Source organism: Onychomys torridus, chromosome 9, assembly GCF_903995425.1.
Source record: "Onychomys torridus chromosome 9, mOncTor1.1, whole genome shotgun sequence".
Taxonomy (NCBI): Eukaryota; Metazoa; Chordata; class Mammalia; order Rodentia; family Cricetidae; genus Onychomys; species Onychomys torridus.
Genome location: NC_050451.1, coordinates 88,589,593 through 88,610,073, shown reverse-complemented (window position 1 = coordinate 88,610,073; position 20,481 = coordinate 88,589,593).

Genomic DNA, 20,481 nt, shown 5'->3' with positions numbered 1-20,481 from the left:
CAGGGATAATCATTCTGCCAAGTGCCAAACCAGTGTGTGAGGTGGGGTGGAAGGGTAGGAGGGAGGGTCCTGGCATCAGTCACAGAAACTGATCCCTAAATCGGAGTCCCCTGGGACAGCCAAACTAATTGGAAAGCCCGGGTTTTGTTTTCTCGGGAAGGTTCAAACGTTCTCCTTTGGACAGCATGGGCGGAGTTCATTTGCAGTGATCTATCTTTGAAGAGTCGGTCTTTTACTTCCTCTCTGATAGAGAGTTTCAGCCTTATTTAGAGTGGACAGTCAGTCTTTTAGTTAATGTCCTCAGGTTGAAAGTCAGGGGACAGTGCTATCTAGATTCTTCGTGAATGTCTGGAATTTTTACATCTTTTCAGACCCTGAAGAGCGTATCTCTAATTATCCCAGCCAAGAGGAAAACAGGTGAAACACGAGGCTCTTCTGGGGACTGTGGAGAGAGACCCTGAAGATGGGGAAGCGGCATTTGCTCCCTCTGGTTTTTGCTATTTTGCTCAGCTTGCCAGTTGGGAGGAGAGGTGGGGACACACACGCTGGCTTTCTCCAAGGCGCAGCTGAGACCTTTAGGAAATCACTGCGGAGGCAGAAGCGGCAGGGCGCTATTTTTAGCTCCAAATTGATTCAGCTGCAGTCCCTGCTGCCTGTGACTTCATTGCTTCCCGGCCCTCCGCCTAGCTGTCCTCACTCCCAGCTTCAGCTCGGCTTCCTGCCCCGCCCCCCTTTCCCCTGCTGCTAACAGTCTCTCCCTCCAGTCCCAGGCGGGGCTGAGCAATTGCGGGCTGATGGTGAATCCCAGAAAGAGACTGGGGCTGATAGTGCCTCAGGCTCTGACATCCCACAGAGGCTGCAGCCAGCCAGCCGCAGAGAGCCTTTCTGGACTCAGCCAGCCTCTGATTGTTCACCCTTCAATTGCCCCTGCCCTTGGAGACCAAGTTCCAAGAAGTTCCTCAGTTGCAATGCTGCACTTCTGAACATCTGCTAAACGTGTCATGTTCTACCGAGGTCCGTGCTTTCAAATGTTATTGCTAGGAAGAAAGGACACACACAGGATGGCTTTTCACCTTATTTCTCGGGATGTCTTTGTACAGATGAGAAAGGTGGCTTGCTCAGAGGAGGGATGGGGCAACAATCAGTGGAAAGGCCACCTGCCTTTGTTTGCATGTGGGGTTAGCAGTGGTCCCTTTCATCTGTCCATGAAGGCTGGGAGTGATTCCCAAGCCAAGTAGGGGCCTATCCATTTTCTAGTTATGGCTCCATTTTCTATGCCTAGTAAGTAAATCAATAGCCTTCAGATCCCCTTGTTGCAATGATATACATTGCTGAGGAAGAGTTTAGGTGTCAAGAAAAGACAAGCATAAGAGTGCTTTTAGGCAAAGAATTGAATGGTACCAAGTGGTTTGTTTTTAGACCAGGTTGAGCTCAAACTCATAGAGATCCACCTGCCTCTGCCTCCTGCAGGCTGAGACTAAAGGGATGCTCCACCACATCTGGCCCAAAGTCCTTTGTTAATTGTCAACTAAGACCTCAATAATGCATAGCCTGCCCAAGTGGTCAGGAAAGAGAGGCAGCCTCCTCCACTCAAGAAAGGTGTTAGAAGCAGAGCCTGGGCTCTGGCAGCACTAATGAACAGCTCAGCCATCAGTCCTCAAGGGGCCAATTAACCATAAAGTAATAGTGAAAACAGAGAAAGGAGATGTATTCAGTGTGTCACACTGGGAAGAGGAACAAAGTCCATCTTCTAGGTCCTGATGTAGGTTTTAGGTTTAGATAGATGGTAAGAAGTATGCATGATTCAACAGTCCAGGCCAAAGTGTGAGCATGCCACTATTGACCCATCTGAACTACAATTGCCATAGCTGCCTGACATCTCTTCTTGGAAGACAAGTTCTTCCTCCCAGGATGAGATTTCCAAGGAAACCCCCAGGGACCATCATTTCAACACTGATAACAAAAGAGGGGGACACACTTCCTCTCCTTAGAGTATCTAAATACCTCCCCATAAATGTAGTGATAATCTCTCAGAAAAAGGTGTTTGGATAAGGTAATTGGTGTTTTAGGGGTGCTGATCCAGATAGGACACTGACTAGAAGATTCTCTTTCCCCAAGATTCACATCTTGAAATGTAATCATAAGTGTGATCAATTTAGAGATGAGGCCTTAGCAAGTGACTAAAGTCACGAAAGCAAAGCCTTCATAGGTGGCATTATCAGGAAGGAATGAAGTCATTATTTCTTGTCCCTTTGGCCAAATGAAGACACCACATTTGTGCCCTCTGAAGGATGCAGCAACAAGGTACCACCTTAGAAGCAGAAAGTAGCCTCACCAGATATAGAACCTGCCTGTTGCCTTGACACCAGACACCAAACCTGCCCATTACCTGAACCTTGGACTTCCAGCCCTTAGTACAGTGAAAAGTTAACTCTAGTTGCTTATAATTTCTCACTGTATGGTATTTTGTTATAGTGAGACAAATGGTCTAAGGTACAACTTTGGAACCTGTCCCTTAGTAGAGAAGATATGAGGAAGCAAAAATGCAGCTTTATAGGGTTAGAAGTTAAATAGGAGGATGTCTAAATAAGGGCACAAAGGTTAGCTTCAAGATGAAGGGATCTGTGTATAAGATAAGAACAAGTTGGTGGTTTTAGACCTAAAATGATAAAGGCAGTAACTACAGTAGTTTCTGGCCACTTGTAGCCATTTAAGATTAAATTTAAATCAACTAAGCCAAATTAAAAGCTCAGTTCTTTAGTCACACTTGCCAGAACTCAAATATTCAGTAACTTGAGTTTCTTGAGTGGAGGAGGCTGCCTCTCCTTCCTGACCACTTGGGCAAGGTGCCCAATACCTGCCAGGCTGTGCCTCATCAAGGTCTTAGTTGACAATTAACAAAGGACTTTGGGCTGGGTCTGGTGGTGCATCCCTTTAGTCCTACCCCTTAGGATGCAGAGGCAGGTGGATCTCTGTGAGTCTGAGCTCAGCTTGGTCTAAAACCAAAGGAATAGGTACCATTCAAGTCTTTGCTTAATTCAGTAACATGGGGCTAGCAGCTGCCATATTGGATGTCATAGTTTCATCATGGCAGAACATTCTATTAGATAGTGCCACTCTAGAACAAGAATCATGAAGCAAGGCATCATAATAGCAGAACTCAGGAAACATTAAAATAAAAACAAAACAAAAAACTACTTAGTGATGTGAAACCTCTGGTGCTGAGGAAAAATGAAAGGCAGTCATTGAGATGAGGGGACTAGAAGATACAAATGACCAAATATGAGTCTCTGATGTTCAGGGTGGTTAGAGGTTCAGTGCCATCCTTTACCGTCTGCAGAGAGTGAAGGGATGTGAAAAAAGCTGTGCTTTTAAAATAGAAATGTAAGTGTTATGTATAAGATATTTTTGAGTGCTTTTTAGTCTTCTGAATCCCCAGACACCTATTGTCTTGCTTAATTCTCAGAAGATACTTGAATGGACAGAGCAGGCATGAAAAAACTTTTTTTCCAAGAACTTGGCCAGAGTTTCTAGGAAGATAGACTAACACTGAAAAGAGCCACAGTGGAAGAAACAAACAAAACCCTCACGCTATCTGTGAAAAACAGCCTCCTTCATTTCCCAAATGAAGACTTATCATTATTGACAGGAGCTACTGGTAGATCACATTCCCCTACAAGAACTGAACTGCAGTATTAATGACCTATGGCTCTGTGACAGCAGCATCAATTTTGACATTGAATGGACAAAATTGAAACAAGAGCTTGGATCTAAGAATAAATAAATAAGTGAATCCTAGAGAGAATTCCCTACCACAGCTAAAGCCGTCTCAGGCCATGTGAACCATGTCCTCTTGAGCTGTCACCCCCAACATCAGGCCACTTCAGCACCAGCTGGAGGGAAAAGGAGGCACCAACTCAATACAGAAAGAAACTCAAACTGGGAAAGGTCTCTAACGGATGGCAGAGCTGGCATCTGTAGGAAGGCGATGCTGGAAGTCCTGTATGGTTTGAATACTTCCTAGAAGAAAGCTTTATGCAGAACCCTCAAACCAGCCTTCCTGGGTGACTTTCATTATGACAATTGAGGAGAAGAAGAGTATTAATTTGGGTCTCCAGGGATATTGAGATCTCCCTCTATTCTCTGCCTCCTGTCAGAGGCTTTGGCAAAGCTGCTTAAATTCTGTGATTCAATTTTCTCATCTATACATCATGATATCAATTAAATATCAAACAATTTTCAAAGGATTCCATGAGAGACATAGAAAATACATTTCCAATATACATAGATAAAGGTCCCTAAAGATGGATTTTTTAAAATGTATATGAATAGGAAATAGAATATTCAGGTTGCCTGTGAAAATGTGAGGTCCACTCACCAGATACCAAGAAAAGTCTCTGATCTGTTGCCTAAGAATTATAATCACTTTCCTGGCTGAAAAAGAAAAAAAAAATCCCTGTTTCCTTGCTGAGAGACAGTAAATTCTTAGACAAAATATTGTATTCCTCAGCTGTTGTGGGATATTTGTATACTGTGTGAAGCTATATTGCTGTGATTGGGTTAATAAAAAAGCTGAATTGTAGCTGGAGTTTTCCCCAGTCCTGCCCAGCACCACGGACCCCACAAGCACTTATAAAATAATCACACAGAAACTTATATTAATTAAACTACTGGGCCATTAGCTCAGACCTACCACCCGCAAGCTCTTACACTTAACTCAGCCCATTTCTGTTAATCTATATGTTGCTAAATCTCCCGTGGTTTTATCTGTTGCCTTTACATGTTGCTCCCTAGATGGCAGACTGGCATCTTCCTGAGCTCCCACCTCCCAGCCTCTCTTCTTTGTTTGTCCCGCCTATCCCATACTTCCTGCTTGGCTACTGGACAATCAGTCTTTTATTTATCAACCAATCATAGCAACATATGTTCACAACATACAGGACATCCTGCAGCACTGAATGATCAATAGCCAGACAGGAGGTATAGGAGTGATTTCCAGGGAGAAAAAGGAAGAAGTGGAGGAATATAGGTGCCTGGGAGACACCAAAACACCAGGAAACACAGAGGGGAAACAGGAGGTACAAGATGGAAGAGAGGTAATGCTACATGATAGAACATAGATTAATATAAATGGGTTAATTTAAGTTATAAGAGATAGTTAGAAACAAGCCTAAGCTATAGGCATAGCTTTCATAATTAATAATAAATCTCCATGTCATTATTTGGGAGCTGGCTGACAGGACAGAGAAAGACTCATTATACTTAGCCATCAGTCAAGTTGTGGATTTAAACATAAGCCGAGGCAGGCTTCTGAGAGGTTGATATGGACTTGGTGAGATGGTGACCCCAGCACCGAGAGGAAAGCTGCCCTCTGTCACTGATGCAAACTCCTCCTGGCTGCCAGCCTCAGCTCCCGTCCCTTTCTGTTTTTAGCCCAGCTCTCATTCCAGTCCAGGTAAATGTAGCACATTGACTAGCCAGGTTAGTCTGCCTCCTTTTACAGTTTCCCCCACGGAATCTGGGGTTCTGTGACATGCCAAGATATCTAGGCCAGGTACCTCGACCAGGAGACAGATTGTTTACAATATGGAATGCATTCCCTTTCCTGTGAGGAAAAGGCTTTCTTCTAATAGCCATCACAGTCCCATCTCTTAAGTAGCAAATAAAGAAAGAAGGAAAGAAAAAGAAAGAAAGAAAGAAAAAACTCAAAGACACCAAATCAAGACAACTAGTTTTTTTAAAAAAATCAATAAACATTGTTCTTGAAACGAGAAAAATAAATTCCTTTCAAGGAGAGATAAGCAGATGCCATTCCCCTCTCCCTCAGCCTCCCAGTGACTCTTGCTAGCTGCCAATCCTTACTAGCCCACACTAAGAAACAAAGGAGCCACATTTTAGACTATATTCATCAGTAGCTGAGAGCTCAGGATACATTTTCTTCATCATCTTTTTCTTGTAGCCCCAGTAACTCTGGGTACTCCTGGGTCTCTGCTTATTGAAGATTCTTTCTCAAGTAGAGGTAGGGTGGTCACTGGAGTAACCTGCCCATTGAGAGGAGTCAGACAGACTTGCAGGAAACAAATGTTTCCTTAGCATACTGTGGAGACAGAGAGAGAGAGAGAGAGAGAGAGAGAGAGAGAGAGAGAGAGAGAGAGAGTTAAATCTACCATAATTATGCTTTCAGCATTTTCCCACTGTTTTTCAATGCACTCCCTGTTTATTCTCAGGAGCTTCTCAGTCTGAAGTGTACTAATGAAGGAAGGCCATCTTGCCTGGGGCAACAGAAATCTGGCTCCACTGAGCTGAAAGTTAGAGCCAAGCAATTCATCACAGGCTGGGTCTTTCCATCTCCCTCCCATTCCCTGCAGAGAACACCAGGAAGGATATATTCCATAGCTTTTACCAACAGGGCTCTGGATACCCTGGCCAACACCTGGTGTGACTGGGAAAAGTATTGCTTATGTTTTACAAGGAGAGCTGTTCATCTGTCCACCCAGGATTTGAAATCTGCTCAGAATGCAACACAAGGAAGTCAGAAAAGACGACAACAAAGTGTACCAGAAGCTGAGTGTTTGAGCACCATAATTCTAACCTGTGAAGATCTACAGGGCCTGGTTTAAAAACATTGCTTTAAAAATAAATGGACTGGTTTTTGAGTGGTTCCTTGGACTGATAAATTGACTAAGAGGGAAAAAAAATCACTAAGTTTTCCTCTTAATCTCTAAGTATATTTCTGCATTGTGGGTGCAAATGAAAATTTCAAATTTCAAAATAGCAAAAATCAGCAGTCCTCTCACTTCCTTTCATAGAAAAGAGTCACATTTTTGGCTAGAGCAGCTGAGATTACATCTTAAGCATGGATGGCTCTCATATAGATATGAATCAGAGCAAGGGAGGTAGCATCCACAACCCAAGACTACTGTCCTCATTGATGAAATCATGTTACACACATTTTGGACTTCTACTGGGCTCTTTATGTACAGGAATGCCTGCTTTTGACATTGAATATTCTCCAGTAGAGGGATATAAAATATGATATACAAAGAGTTCATAGTCATGGTATTTTCCATGATTTAGGTACATTTTTACATATTGGTAATCAAAGACAAGCTTTGTGTGTGTGTGTGTGTGTGTGTGTGTGTGTGTGTGTGTGTGTCCATGCATTCTTATGTATTCAAGTGCATGTGTATTTGTATTCATCAATCTTAAGGTTAACAACAGATACTACTCTTCAGATTTCATCCACCTGTCTTTTGAGATACCACCTTCCATTGCCCTTGAACTCTCCATTTAGTCTAGTCAGGCTTTCCTGCAAGTCTTGAACATCTGTCTGCCTGTGTCTCCCCAATGCTTGGGTTGCAGGTGTGATCACAACAATGAGTTTTTCACATGAATTCTGGAGATTAAACACTGGTCCTCATGCTCATAAGGCAAGCGCTTCACCAAATGAGTTATGTCCCTAGCCACAAAGACACTTTTCATTCATCAATAAACAATAAAATAGTAAGTGTGCAGGGATCATGAACAGAGTTAAAAGGTCTTGATCCTTATGATCTCATTTTGTAGTTTATAGTTTGTAAAAGCCTTTTTCTATTAGGTTTTCAGAAGAATAAATTAGACTGTGTGATATAATGTATGTCTATTTGTCTACCAGTGGTAAGCTTTTCAGGCATTTGGAAACATGTTTTCACTTCCTTTCAAAACAGTTGTGGCTTGACCTCACTGAGGAAATCATGAATTGTGCAAAGCAGATGTCTCCACAATGAAAGGCTGTGAACAATGATAAAAAGTCATCTACAGACCAATTGAATATCATGGTGCATCCTAACTTGTGAAGAACAAATAGTTCTTTCTTTTGTAACAAGGAGAATATATTGTCAGTTAGCCTTGGGAAGATAGATATTAAATAATCATACCTATGAAGAAAGACGATGGCTTATTTTCATTTCTACTGTTCTGACAAAGCACCACAACTAAGGCAACTTATAAAAACAAAACAAAAGCAAAACCAAAAAAACCCAGACATTTAATTTGGGGCTCACAGTTCCAGAAGACAGTAGAGTCCATAACCATCACGGCAAGGAGCATGGGAGCCAGCATGGTGCTGAAGTAGTAGCTGAGACCTTACATATGATCCATAAGTATGAGAAGGCTGAAGGGGGTGGGGAGGGGAGAAGAAGCATTAACTGAGAATGGCCTGGGCCTTAAACACCACAAAGCCCCCCTCCATTGACAAACCTCCCACAAGGCCACACCTCCTATCCTTCCCAAGCCTTTCCCCTTCTGCAGAGCAAACATTCAGGCATATGAGGCTATGGGAGCCATTTTCATTCCAACCACCACAGATGGGGTTATGCACGAAGGAGATATGGGGCAGAGAACACCAGAGCCATGCTGCTGGTGAACTTATAACTGAGGCAGAACAACTAAACTATGAAAATGATACTTGGCCACATTGTAGTCAGAGTTTGTCCACCATGTCAATCCATGAGCATTGATAGCTATACCATTTACCAGCGTAGCCATCGACCAGCATGATGAAGAGATGATGCAGCCTGCAAATACTGATTCAAGAACTAAGCACCCAGAGGAACAGAAGTGTGAGCTGGACTAGCTGCCCATAGCCAAGAAAGGAGGCAACCAATGTGAGAACCATGATGTGAGACAATTTGGAAGACTCTAGTCATCCTGGAAACCTGAGCAGTGAAATAATGGCATCACCGTTTAAAGATGGAGACTATAATTTAATTTTCTAAGCGTTAGCTCTGAAGCAATTGAATGAGAAACAGGACTGGAGTGCACTTAATTCTAAAGCCTGGTCTTCCACTCTCCAGTACTTTGTGGTTTGCCACATTTATTTTTCTCATACATTTTAAATAACTCAGTAACATGCTCTGTGAATTGGGCATGGACACAAGTCTATAATCTCAGCACTCAGGAGACAAAAGCAAGAGGGGCACATGTTCATGACAGTTTGGGATATACAGAAAATCTTGTCTCAGAAAAACAAAACAAAACAAAACAAAACAAAAAAACCAACCCTGGAGTTTATTCTATGTAATGTTTTTACTTGTCAATGACTGATTCAGTTGCTTTGTGAGAATCCCATATAAATATGTCACCTTTATTTATTGCTAGAAACCTGAAACATATCTAAGTGACCTCAAGTATCATCCAGATGACAAGGTTAAAGAGAAACTATGAGTTCATGCTTCTCTCAACAACTGCTAAATAGAAGACAGAGTTTAAAATGAAAATAATGAGTCAAATACTATGCAAGGATATACATTGGCTTAAAAGGTTGGATCATTATCTTGGGCTGGACCCTTGATTTTCTGCATGAAGTGTAAACTGGTTAAAGAAAAAATTGCAGAGACTGCACCTCTCCCCTGGGCTCCATACTAGGGCCCACAGCCCCTGAATCCTTATGGGAGGCCAAGCTGGTTGTAGGAATCCCAGGTAAGACACTGTGCACTGCCCTCAAAACTACTTAAGCCACCCCACAATCCCAGACTGCACACCCTGCCCTCCCACAAGTCTACAACCTTGGAAGAAGACTTCCCTTCCATCATACCAGATGCCAGGCTGGATCTGTGACCCCAGGTCTTCAACTTCAGAAGAAGACTTCAGCTGTACTGGAAGGAAGGCTGGTCCTAAGGATCCCAGAGGCCAGACCAGATCTAGGGACCCCAGTCTGCATCCCCTCCCCTGGGTTCAATATCCTGGTCTACAACTTTGGAAGGAGGCTTTGGTTTTATCAGAGGCCAAGCTTGATCTAGAGATCTCTAGCAACAAAAACCCCAGAGGGAACACCCTACTGAACCTGAAGACAAACTAGTCACCAGAAACTTTGGCTATTTAGGCAAGAAGATGAGAGAGGAAAGAGAAACCAAGGAAGAAAGCACCCAACTAACAAAGACAAATACAGGAATCAACACCTAGACCTAAAATCATCTCAAATCCAGATGCCTAAATGCCAGTGTAAGAACACAATCAAAAACCAAAAAGGCAATATGGCATTACCAAAGCCCAGCTATCATACAACAGCAAGATGTGAACAATCCAAAACCACAAGAAAATGACCTTAAAAATTACTTCATGAAGATCATAGAGGACTTTAAAGAGGTTATGAACAAATCCCTTAAAGAAATTGAGGAAAAGACAAACAAAAACCGAAAGAAATCAATAAATTCTTAAAAGAAAGTCAAGAAAAAAGCAGATAAAGAAAACTGTTCAAGAGTTGAAAATGGTAATAGAAGCAATAAAGAAAACACAATTGGAGGGAATCCTGGAAATGGAAAAATCTGGGTAAGCAAACAGGAACTACAGATGCAAGCATTACCGACAGAATACAAGAGACAAAAGAGAAATAGATATATCAATCAAAGAAAATGTTAAATATAAAAAATTCCTAACACAAAACATCCAGGAAATCTGGGGCACTATGAAAAGACCAAACATAAGAATAATAGAGATAAAAGAAGAAGAAACCCAGTTCAAAAACCTAGAGAATGTATTTAACAAAATCATAGAAGAAACGTTTCCCAACCTAAATAAGGCTGTGCCTATAAAGTTATAAGAAATTTACAGGACACCAAACAGATTGGATCAGAAAAGAAAATCCCCTCGCCACATAACAATTAAAACACTAAACATACAGAACAAAGAAAGACTATTAAAAGCAGCAAGGGGAAAAGGCCAAATAACATATAAAGGCAGACCTATTAGAATTACTCCTAACTTCTCAATGCAGACCCTAAAAATCCAGAAGGGCCTGGACATATGTCATGCAGACTCTGGATGCCATGATTAGACTACTATATCTAACAAAATTGTCACTCACCATAGATGGAGAAAACAAGGTATTTCATGTCAAAGTCAACTTTAAACAATATGTATCCACAAATCCAGCCCTACAGAAGGTACTGGAAGAAAAACACTAACCCCCAAGGAAAAAAAAATTGCAGAGCTTCAAGGGGAAACCAGGTGAGCACTGAGCTGGGCTAGCTAGTACATTCCTATGCCAGCCCATTCCCACATCCACTACTTCCTATCTTCATTGAGGGGAAATCTGAGAAGTTTCTGTTGCTTAGATACCTACCTTGAAGATTATTGTTGCGCACTGTAAATTTTTGCAAACTTTTAAAAAGTCTTGTCCCAAACTAGTAAATGCTGTAAATGTGTAGGTAACTAAGAAATGGTTCCTCCCATCAAGAAGTAAACAAGACAGAAAAATCAGTGTTGTAATAAGTAGTGACTGGCCTTTGTCTCTTATCACTAGACTACTTGGACATCATCTCCTGACAGTTACTCTTATGTGGCTCTTTTGTGCATAGCTCTGCTTTTGTCCTCATCTTACTGTTTACCTAGAAGAGGAGCCCATTTTCTTAAATACTAAAACTCTCCAACTGCTGTGCTGGAGCATTCCTGTAATGCTAGTACTCTGAGTTCCAGGCAAGCCTGGTCTACAGTGCAAGTTCCAGGACAGCCAGGACTGCACAGAGGAACCCTGTCTGTGTATGACACGCTCTTCCATTGCACAAAGGAGGCTGGGGAAAGTAGGAAATCCTAGTTTTTTCTATTTCCTATAATTCTTCAGTTTTTAAAGTAGGCGAAAATAAACAAATAAATAAAGGTAAGTATATCCCGAATCTTATAAGGTCTTATTAATAAAAAGAAACCTGGAGCCAGGTATTGGGGTGAATGCTGAAACATCAGAGACAGAGCAGGCCACAGCTAACCTCACCTTGCCAACTTCTCAGCCGATCCTGTTTCCACAAACTGGAAGCCTTTGAGTCCTCCTCCAGAATGAATCTCAGCTGAACTGCTGCTAAAAGCCTAAAAGCTTAACAGACTCTAGTTGCTGGTTTTCATGCCTTATATACCTTTCTGCTTCCTGCCTTCACTTCCTAAGATTAAAGGTGTGTGTCATCATGCCTGGCTGTTTCCAGTGTGGCTTTGAACTCACAGAGATCCAGACGGATCTCTGCTTTTGAAATGCTAGAATTAAAGGTGTATGTGCCACCTCTATGTCTAGTGGTTGTTCTGTTCTCTGACCCCAGATAAATTTATTAAGGTGCACAATATATTGGGGAACACAATATAACCACAGGTAAGCATTTCAGAATGTACTTTATATTTATTGATTAGAAGAAAAATACTATACCAATTCCAAGTGTTCTAAACATATACTATGCAGGTAAAGGACAAGATGACCCCTAGGCTGAGTGGGGATGCTCCCCCACATTACCAGGTATTTGTTCAAGATGTGACCAGGGATACACATGGACATTACCTGTCCTCTTTCCTATAAGCCATCTACCAGAGCTTTACGTGGAAGCTGCAAAGAGCATTCTCTACACCAACTACCACAGTTCCATTTCACCACAAACATCTTATAGAATAGTCTATGGAAACAATTATATGGATAGCAATTACTATACTAGGCTGACATTCATTATAAAACCAGAGAAATACATACACCCACAACTCATGAACAGCAACACATGCAGTCTGGAGCAAAGAATGAGAAATCAAGGATGAGAAGCAGCAAGACGTAAGGATGTATGTCCATAAACCACAGAAATAAACAATTGGATATCTGATGCAACTATAATCTAAAACAGTATTTGTGGCCTTTCCTGCAAATTTGTGGTTGTGGTTTCTGGCTTGCCTTTTAAAATCTATTACAGTGCACCAGAGTCAGCCTTCCTATGCTCTTGTGAATAATGCAATGATGAAGAAGAAACTGTGGTACATCTATTTGGTGATTCAGGGAGAGGATCAGTTTTTCTCCAGCTCAATCCCCACTCTTCTTTCTCTTGGTTCTAGAGTCAGGATGCAGGGATTAATTTCCTGCCTCCTCCACTAGTCATCTGTGTGACTGAACAAATTTCAATCCCTGCTTCTGTAGGGCCTAGATAACACTTTGGTTTATTTTATAAATTGCTACTAGGATGAAATGAGTCCATGAAAGTGGTGTGCCAGAACAGTTTCTGCCAAGTACAAGTACTTCCACAACCATCATCTTCATCAGCCATGATAACATCACCCGACTCCCCTCCATCAGTCGTCCTCATTGGCAGCACTTGCCACCACTGTCCTATAAACCTATGTGTTTCCATCCATCCTGTACCGCATCTAATATCCTAAACATCTTTCTTGAGCAAGCATCACCAAGGACATTTGGTTGTTTTTTTTTTTTTTTTAAATCAGCCTTTCTCTTGTTCTTTATAGTTTTCCTTTAGATAATTCCAGTCTTTGGGGCTTTAGTATATTTATGTGAACATTTTTCACTTATCTCTACACGTGTGCTTTTTTGCCACTGTCAAGCCTCACTCATCCCATTGCTATTGACTGTAGATGTAAGGCAGAAATCTCAAAAAGCATTTGCATAAACATAACTAACAGCTGTGTTATTAGCCGCTCCCCAGCCTCCCTGTAGCAACTAGCTGTGCTGTGCTGTGCAGAGCCTTCTGACTGACAAAAATGTCTCAGTCTTCTGCTTCCTGTGCAGTCAGCCCATGGACACAAACTCCTTTTGCTCCTTCTTTAGAGAGTTAAGAAACATCAATTCATTTTCCAATGAATTTTCTCAAAATGATGGATCTCTGATAAGAATATGGTAAATTATGTAATTAACTGAAGGACTTAGGGGTTGTCTGAAAATCCAGTGTCCACTGTCACCTGTTCCAATGAAAGAAAATAAGTGGTGACATTCATGTTTCTGGTTTTGTCTTTATTTTACATGTATGTGTGTTTTGCCTGCATGTATGTCTGTATACCACTTGCATGTCTGGTGCCCATAGAGGCCAGAAGAGAATTTGAGTCCCTAGAACTGAAGTTACCTATGATTATGAGTGTTGGCAATCAAACCAAGATCACCTGTAAGAGCACACAGTGCTCTTGAGCTCTTCCTTAGTATTTTTTTTTTAAATCATACTTAGACTTACACTTCTGGCACCAGACTACTGGTAATATAACTTAGTGTTAGAGCAGTTCTAGGACTCTGGGAGCACTGCCTTGATCCCCAGCATACTACTCAAAACCCTGATAACACAATGAATTGAAGCCACTTCTAACTCTTGTATATCTTATAAACACTGGTAACCAAACTTAGTGTTGGGGACACGAAGATATCCAAGATTTTAACCATGGAACAGTTTCTTAAAGAATGAAATCCAAAAGGGTATTTTCTTAAATGGGAAACTATAGAAGTACTTAAAGGAAGAATGGCTGGCTAATTGTCTTCTAACATTTCAACTGTGTAAAGATACTTTTAATTTTGAAAAATTATAGTGAGTTGGAATAACAATCCAGAAGAGACTAATTTCTTCTCTCTAAAATATCAGCTCTAGATTATCCACCCACAAAATTGCTCACGGTTCAGTGTGGCAGTCTCTGCTTGCCCTCTTGGCTTTAGAATCCTTCTTTTTACTTTGCATATGGCAATAGCTAAGCACCAGTTAATAATCTCTCCTTGCAAGCTTTAACTCTATCTGAGTATGTATAGTTATCCTCTGTACAATTAACTAAACTGAATTGGCTTCCTTTCCTAAAAGTACTCACACATGTGTTTAATGGTTCTGGAGCTAGATAGTGCTGAAATTGACAAATACACACAAAACTTCTGTCGGAATACCCAGCATTCCCCTCTCTGCTTCCTGGCTACCATGATGGGAATAAAGATGCTTCACCATGCCTTCTTCACCATGATGTATTGAACCTCCTGAAACCAAGAGCCAAAATAAATCTTTCCTCAAAAAGCTAAAACCAAAGCAAAACCCTGTGTGTCCTTCAGATTAAAGCTACTCATGGAACTTACTGTTTTCCTTTGCCTGAATAGCACATCTTTTAAGCATAGTTAAGTAGCTACTCCACCCTAAAAACTTACTCTGTAGGCCAACAAGGCAATTTACTGAGTGGTTATTTCTTAATAAGAACCAGGAGGTTTGTTTTGTAAGAGCATTGCTGTAGCTTTCTTGCTGTTTTTGCAAGGTTATTGAATTATCTGTTTCTTTTATGCAATGGAAAAAGAGTCAGACATATCAAAATTTCCCATCTCGTAGACATAACATTACGGCTATCCCTCAGGACTTAGTCCTTTAGTGGGAAACTAAGACACATTATAAATTCCTTTACTGTATGGCACAAGACTGGTTCCAGTGAGATTAGAGCCACTGAAACCAGAAACAGCCTGAAAAGTCTTGGCATTTTTAAAGTTTCATTCCCAAAGCACCAACACATAGAAATTCAGAGTCACCGTTTTATTCCATTTTTAAGCGCATGTCCTTATTCAAAAACTTAAAATCTAAAAATAAAATTTCTAGTCTACAAAAACATTTCTAAGTTCTTACTGTGGCAAGGTAATAATGCAGATGTTGTAATTTCTATGAAAAAAGATATTGAATGCTGTATTTCCACAAAATGTGTGTTTCAGCATTAGCCTCTCTCTCCACTCCTTCAGCATAGATCTCTGCTCATAGAAAGTTCTGCACTTAGCAAGAAAGGAGAAACAGTGTGTTCTCTCTACCTTTCAATTCAAATCAAATTTATAAGGTCATGACCACCATAGAGAATAGGGTGCCATTCTTGGCATAGAATCTGCAGTGTGAAGTAACAGCACATTTAGTAGAAAACATACCAGCTGACCCAGAAAAGGCAGAGGTAGCTAGCTCATCACAGGAACTCTGCAAACAGCCCTTTGGTTGTGATTAAAAGCAGCAAGCATAGGGAGGGCTCTGTCTGTGCCACTGGAAATGGGATCCTATTTAAAGATAAGCCCAAACCTCACATTACTGCTAATCCACTGCAAAATCCTCACTCTCAAATCCCAAACTTATGCTACAATATGTTACTGCTTGTAAACATTTTTAATTGTCAAGAGCCGAATTTCAGTCTAATTCTATGCAAGACCTTTTGAATGTGAATGTTAATATTTCTCAAAAAGAATAATTTTGGGACATTTTCCAGATCAGCATCTGGCTTTTTCAGGGTTCCCTAAGGGAAGGATTTGCAAGGGAAGCAGTGGGATAATTGCATTTATTAACAGTTTATTTTATGCTTGATTTTTTTTTTTTTTTTGCACATCTGTACACCACCCACATGTTCTCAGGTACCAAGCAGTTCTGTTTTATTTGTCTCTGAGTACCTGACTTGAATGATAATGCCTTCCAAAGCACCCTGCCTGCACACACATGCACACTTCAGTGAGGATTTAATAAGATTCGGTTCTATAATGCATGTCTGTAGTTTGCTGGGCGGAACACATTTTTCCAATACATAAAGTTCTCTTGTAATGGAATTATTTGCAGCAACCGTCACGAGTCACACTAGTTTAAATGGGGGAACAATCAAATAGAGCATTGGGAAGAGTTAAACAGCCCAGACATGAAAACAGAAGTATCATGGGGGTGGGGGTAAGCATAGTTTCTCTAGCATCACTGAGGTAGCTAAAGGAAATCAGTGTGATTGTGCAATTAATTAGAAAATATGACAAATGTACCTTTGCCCCAATGAAGGATCTGTAGTATACATTTCAATCTGAATAAAGCTTGTTGTCTTACCTTTTTATGCTCTTCATTATTGACAATCAGGGACATAAAGAAAATGGAGATGCTGTTTCATTATTTGAATAACAGTTAAGTTGCATTATTTGTTTTGATTTATAATTAAATTCTCAGTTAACTACAATGCAAATGAAACATTTTTTTTTTCTTTTTGTAAAATTTACCTTAATAACAAAACCTATGTGGAGACAGACAAATGTATTTCTAGGTACAAGAGAAATGACTAACATCTGATGTGGATAAACTAACTCCCATAATGGTAAGAAGAAAGAGCTAGATTGACCTCATAATAGAAAACCATTGAGGAAAATCACATATAAATAGAAATGTGAGTGACGGTTGGGTTATCAGTAAGCAGAAATAATTATGCAATGCAATATATTCAGAGAAGTTTCTATGTCAAAGACAAAGAGGTAAATTAATTTTCACACAGGAGTGAAAGGTAGCCTTGGAGTAAAAGATATAGCCAGGGAAACTTGAGATAATTCTATATTAGGAAAAGATAAAGTGCCTTTTGCTATCTGAGGAACTAGTTTTGTAAAGTACATATAAGCTCCTGAAGACTTGATAAAACGCAGAAACATTTTAGTTACAAAGTGTGGTGCTTAACTATAAAGATAATGTCTTCTCATTGGGAAATGCCTGTGTTGCTACTGGTTATAGTGGTTTTACAGATGCAAGTGTCAAGGTTTGAGCTGTGAGAGAATTAGTGATTCTATGTCATGGACAAATGTAATTCAAGCCTCTACTTTGTAAAACTGGAAAAGAGTAGAATCAGAGGAGTCAGTGAGATGATATGTGTTTAGTAATAAGACAAAAGAAAAAATAAATATCTGAAGAAAAATCAAAGGGGAGCTTAAGGATTAAAAAGAGAAACATGTCTACTTAAGTTGTTTTGGTAATTTTCGTGCGTGCCTGTGTGCATGCGTGTCTCTCTCTCTCTCTCTCTCTCTCCCTCTCTCTGTGTGTGTAACAGCACACCAGTGTATGTGGAGAACAACCTCAGGTGTCTGCCCCCACTTTCCATCTAGTTTGAGATGGGTCATGTTTGTTACCCAGGTAGGTGAAAGGCTTCTGTGGATTCTTGAATGTCTGCTTAAGGCTTCTGTGGATTCTTGCATGTCTGCTTTCCCATCGTACTGTAAGAACACATAAAACAGGGGTAGGCTACTGTGTTCAAATTCACACAGTTTCTAGGAATCTAAACTAAGCTCCTACAAGTATGTGATAGATGGTTTACCAACTGAGCCATCTCCAGCTCCATTGAGATATTTTAAATTATTTTCTGGATGTTCATGATGTTGGTCCTTTTCCCTGCCTTTCCTACATGGATAATTGGATAAATTGGAGTGAAGAGCTCTGTGTCCACAGGGATATTTCTCCTAATAGAAGTCCTGTAAAGCGACACCTACTACCCTATAAAGGAGAAGTTGAACTTGCAGGAAAACAAGTCTGGATTCCACATGCTGACCATGAAGAGTCAATGAACTTTGAGTTGGTTTTGGTCTATTTGCTTGAATCAATCTATATTTTAGAATCATACCTGTAACAGAAATGTTGCAAGAGTCATAGGAAGGGAGGTTGGAATGGAGAGAGGGATTTTCTGACTTGAAATAAACTACTTCAGAAGAACTGGCTCATGGAATGAAGGCAAGAGCCTGAGGAGCAGAACAGGAAAAAGTTTCCAGAGGGGACACAGAGTTGAGAGGAGTCAGCATGCCATCAACTTGAGTAAGGTTGGAAACAATATATCAGAAACAGCTCCTGTCAATGAAAATAAAGCTAGCTTTCAACTGTCTTGTTTTAAGAAATATTTTTTCCTTTTAAAAAAAAACTTTGTTTTTTATTTTATATCCCAGCCACAGTTTCCCCTTCCTCCACTCCTCCCAGTCCTTCCCCATAACACTGCTATGTTCCCCCACCCCATCCACTCCTCCCCCATTTATAAGTATATAATTTTATTAAAATAAAAAGGAACAATATACAAATGTTTAACTACAGAAATGAAGTTAAACCACGCTACCTTAAATCTGATTTTGAATATCAGTATAAACATGCCCATTTTTTTCTTGTAAACATATGCACATTTCTTCTGGCCCTTTGAGGATGCTTAGAAGCAATGACAAGCTGTATCAATGAGCACAGGTGCTCTTTCAGCACCATCTTTCATGTCAATGAGAAGCTGGGTCCATCTCAAAGTGGTTCCCACTGACCAGAATGGAATCATTTGGCAGGAAGAACACAGGCTCCGAGTGTTCAGTAAGACAAATAGGTACATTTTTCTCCATAACTCAGAGGATAGAGGGGAAAGGATTGAGGTGCCATGTAGGACAAGAGACATTTAAGAAGCAACAATTAGAGCCAGGCGGTGGTGGCGTACACCTTTAATCCTAGCACTCGGGAGGCAGAGGCAGGTGGATCTCTGTGAGTTCGAGGCCAGCCTGGTCTACAAAGCGAGATCCAGGAAAGGCTACACAGAGAAACCCTGTCTCGAAAAAAAAAAAAAAAAAAAAAAAAAAAGGAAGAAAACGAAGCAACAATTAAATGCAATCTATGAGCTTTTAATTCTAGTTAAAATGATGAGTGATCAAATTTATGTTTGATATGTAGGCAAACATTAGCTGTATTGAGAATCTGTCCTTATTCCTCTTCAGCACACTGTAAGGAAGAAAAGAAGGGGAAAGAGAAAATGTCATTTCAAGTCCATGGTGTATGTTTCTCTAGTTGCTTTTTGATGAAATGCCATGAAGAGTAGAATTAGACACAGAATGCCACAGGATACAGAATGAAATACAGTATGGTGGAAGTCAGCTAAAATAAAATGGGAATAGGGTATGGAGTCAACTTAACCCATTGTTTAAATATATTAAAGTTGGATGATAAATTTGTGAAGTTCATTAAACTGTTTTCTCTAATTTTGTGCATGCTTAGACACTTCTCCTAGACATGTCCAGTGGAAATATAACTGCTAAGACTAAAGACAGACCATTTAATAACCACATATATATTTCCTTCAGACCCACTCTCCAAATTGTCACTGTGTTCCTCTCGTTTGAACATTTGCTGATCATGTGACCCATTGGCTTTCCATAGGCTGTGAAGACCCTACCCACATTAGATCAACAAGAATGTTGCAAAGGAATTCACATTTCAGGTCAACTCATCCTCTCAAACCCCCTTCCAAATCTCCACCATCTCAGTCTCCTCTCCTGCTCCCTACTCTTCATCCCCACTTCCTCATTAAGGTAGGATAAACATAAAATTAACCCTTATGAAAATTAAGAATATGAAGCTGGGTGTGGTGGTGCATGCCTTTATTCCCAGCTCTATGAAGACAGAGGCATAGAGATCATTGAGTTCAAGGTCAGCCTGGTCTACAAAGTGAGTTCCAGGCCTACACACACACACATACACACACACACACACACACACACACACACACACACACACAGAGAGAGAGAGAGAGAGAGAGAGAGAGAGAGAGAGAGAGAGAGAAACTCTGTCTATAAATAAATAAATAGATAAATAAATAAATATTTGAGGAAAATCAGTATGTCCACAATACTTATCAAACAATACGTCTGTCTAGTTCTAATCATTTTCCCAAAGAAAATGATACCCAAATAAAATCCAATAAAGAGTTATTTTAATGTCCCTTTTAATCTAAAACAAACCATAGCTATGTCTTTGAAATTGGCCACTGCTTGTCTTATTTAACTTTTTTTCATTTTGTTTTTCTCCAATAGTTCCTCTCTCCAATTCAGCCCTTAAGTAGGTAAAAGCCAAAATGTCCTTCAGTCAAGTGTCTACACAGAATAGCCAGTCAGAGTCAGATTTGATCCTCTTCCTACTCTGAATTCCCGCATCCACGTGTCTTACTTACAATAATGAAGATTGAGCTGTTTCATTTCCC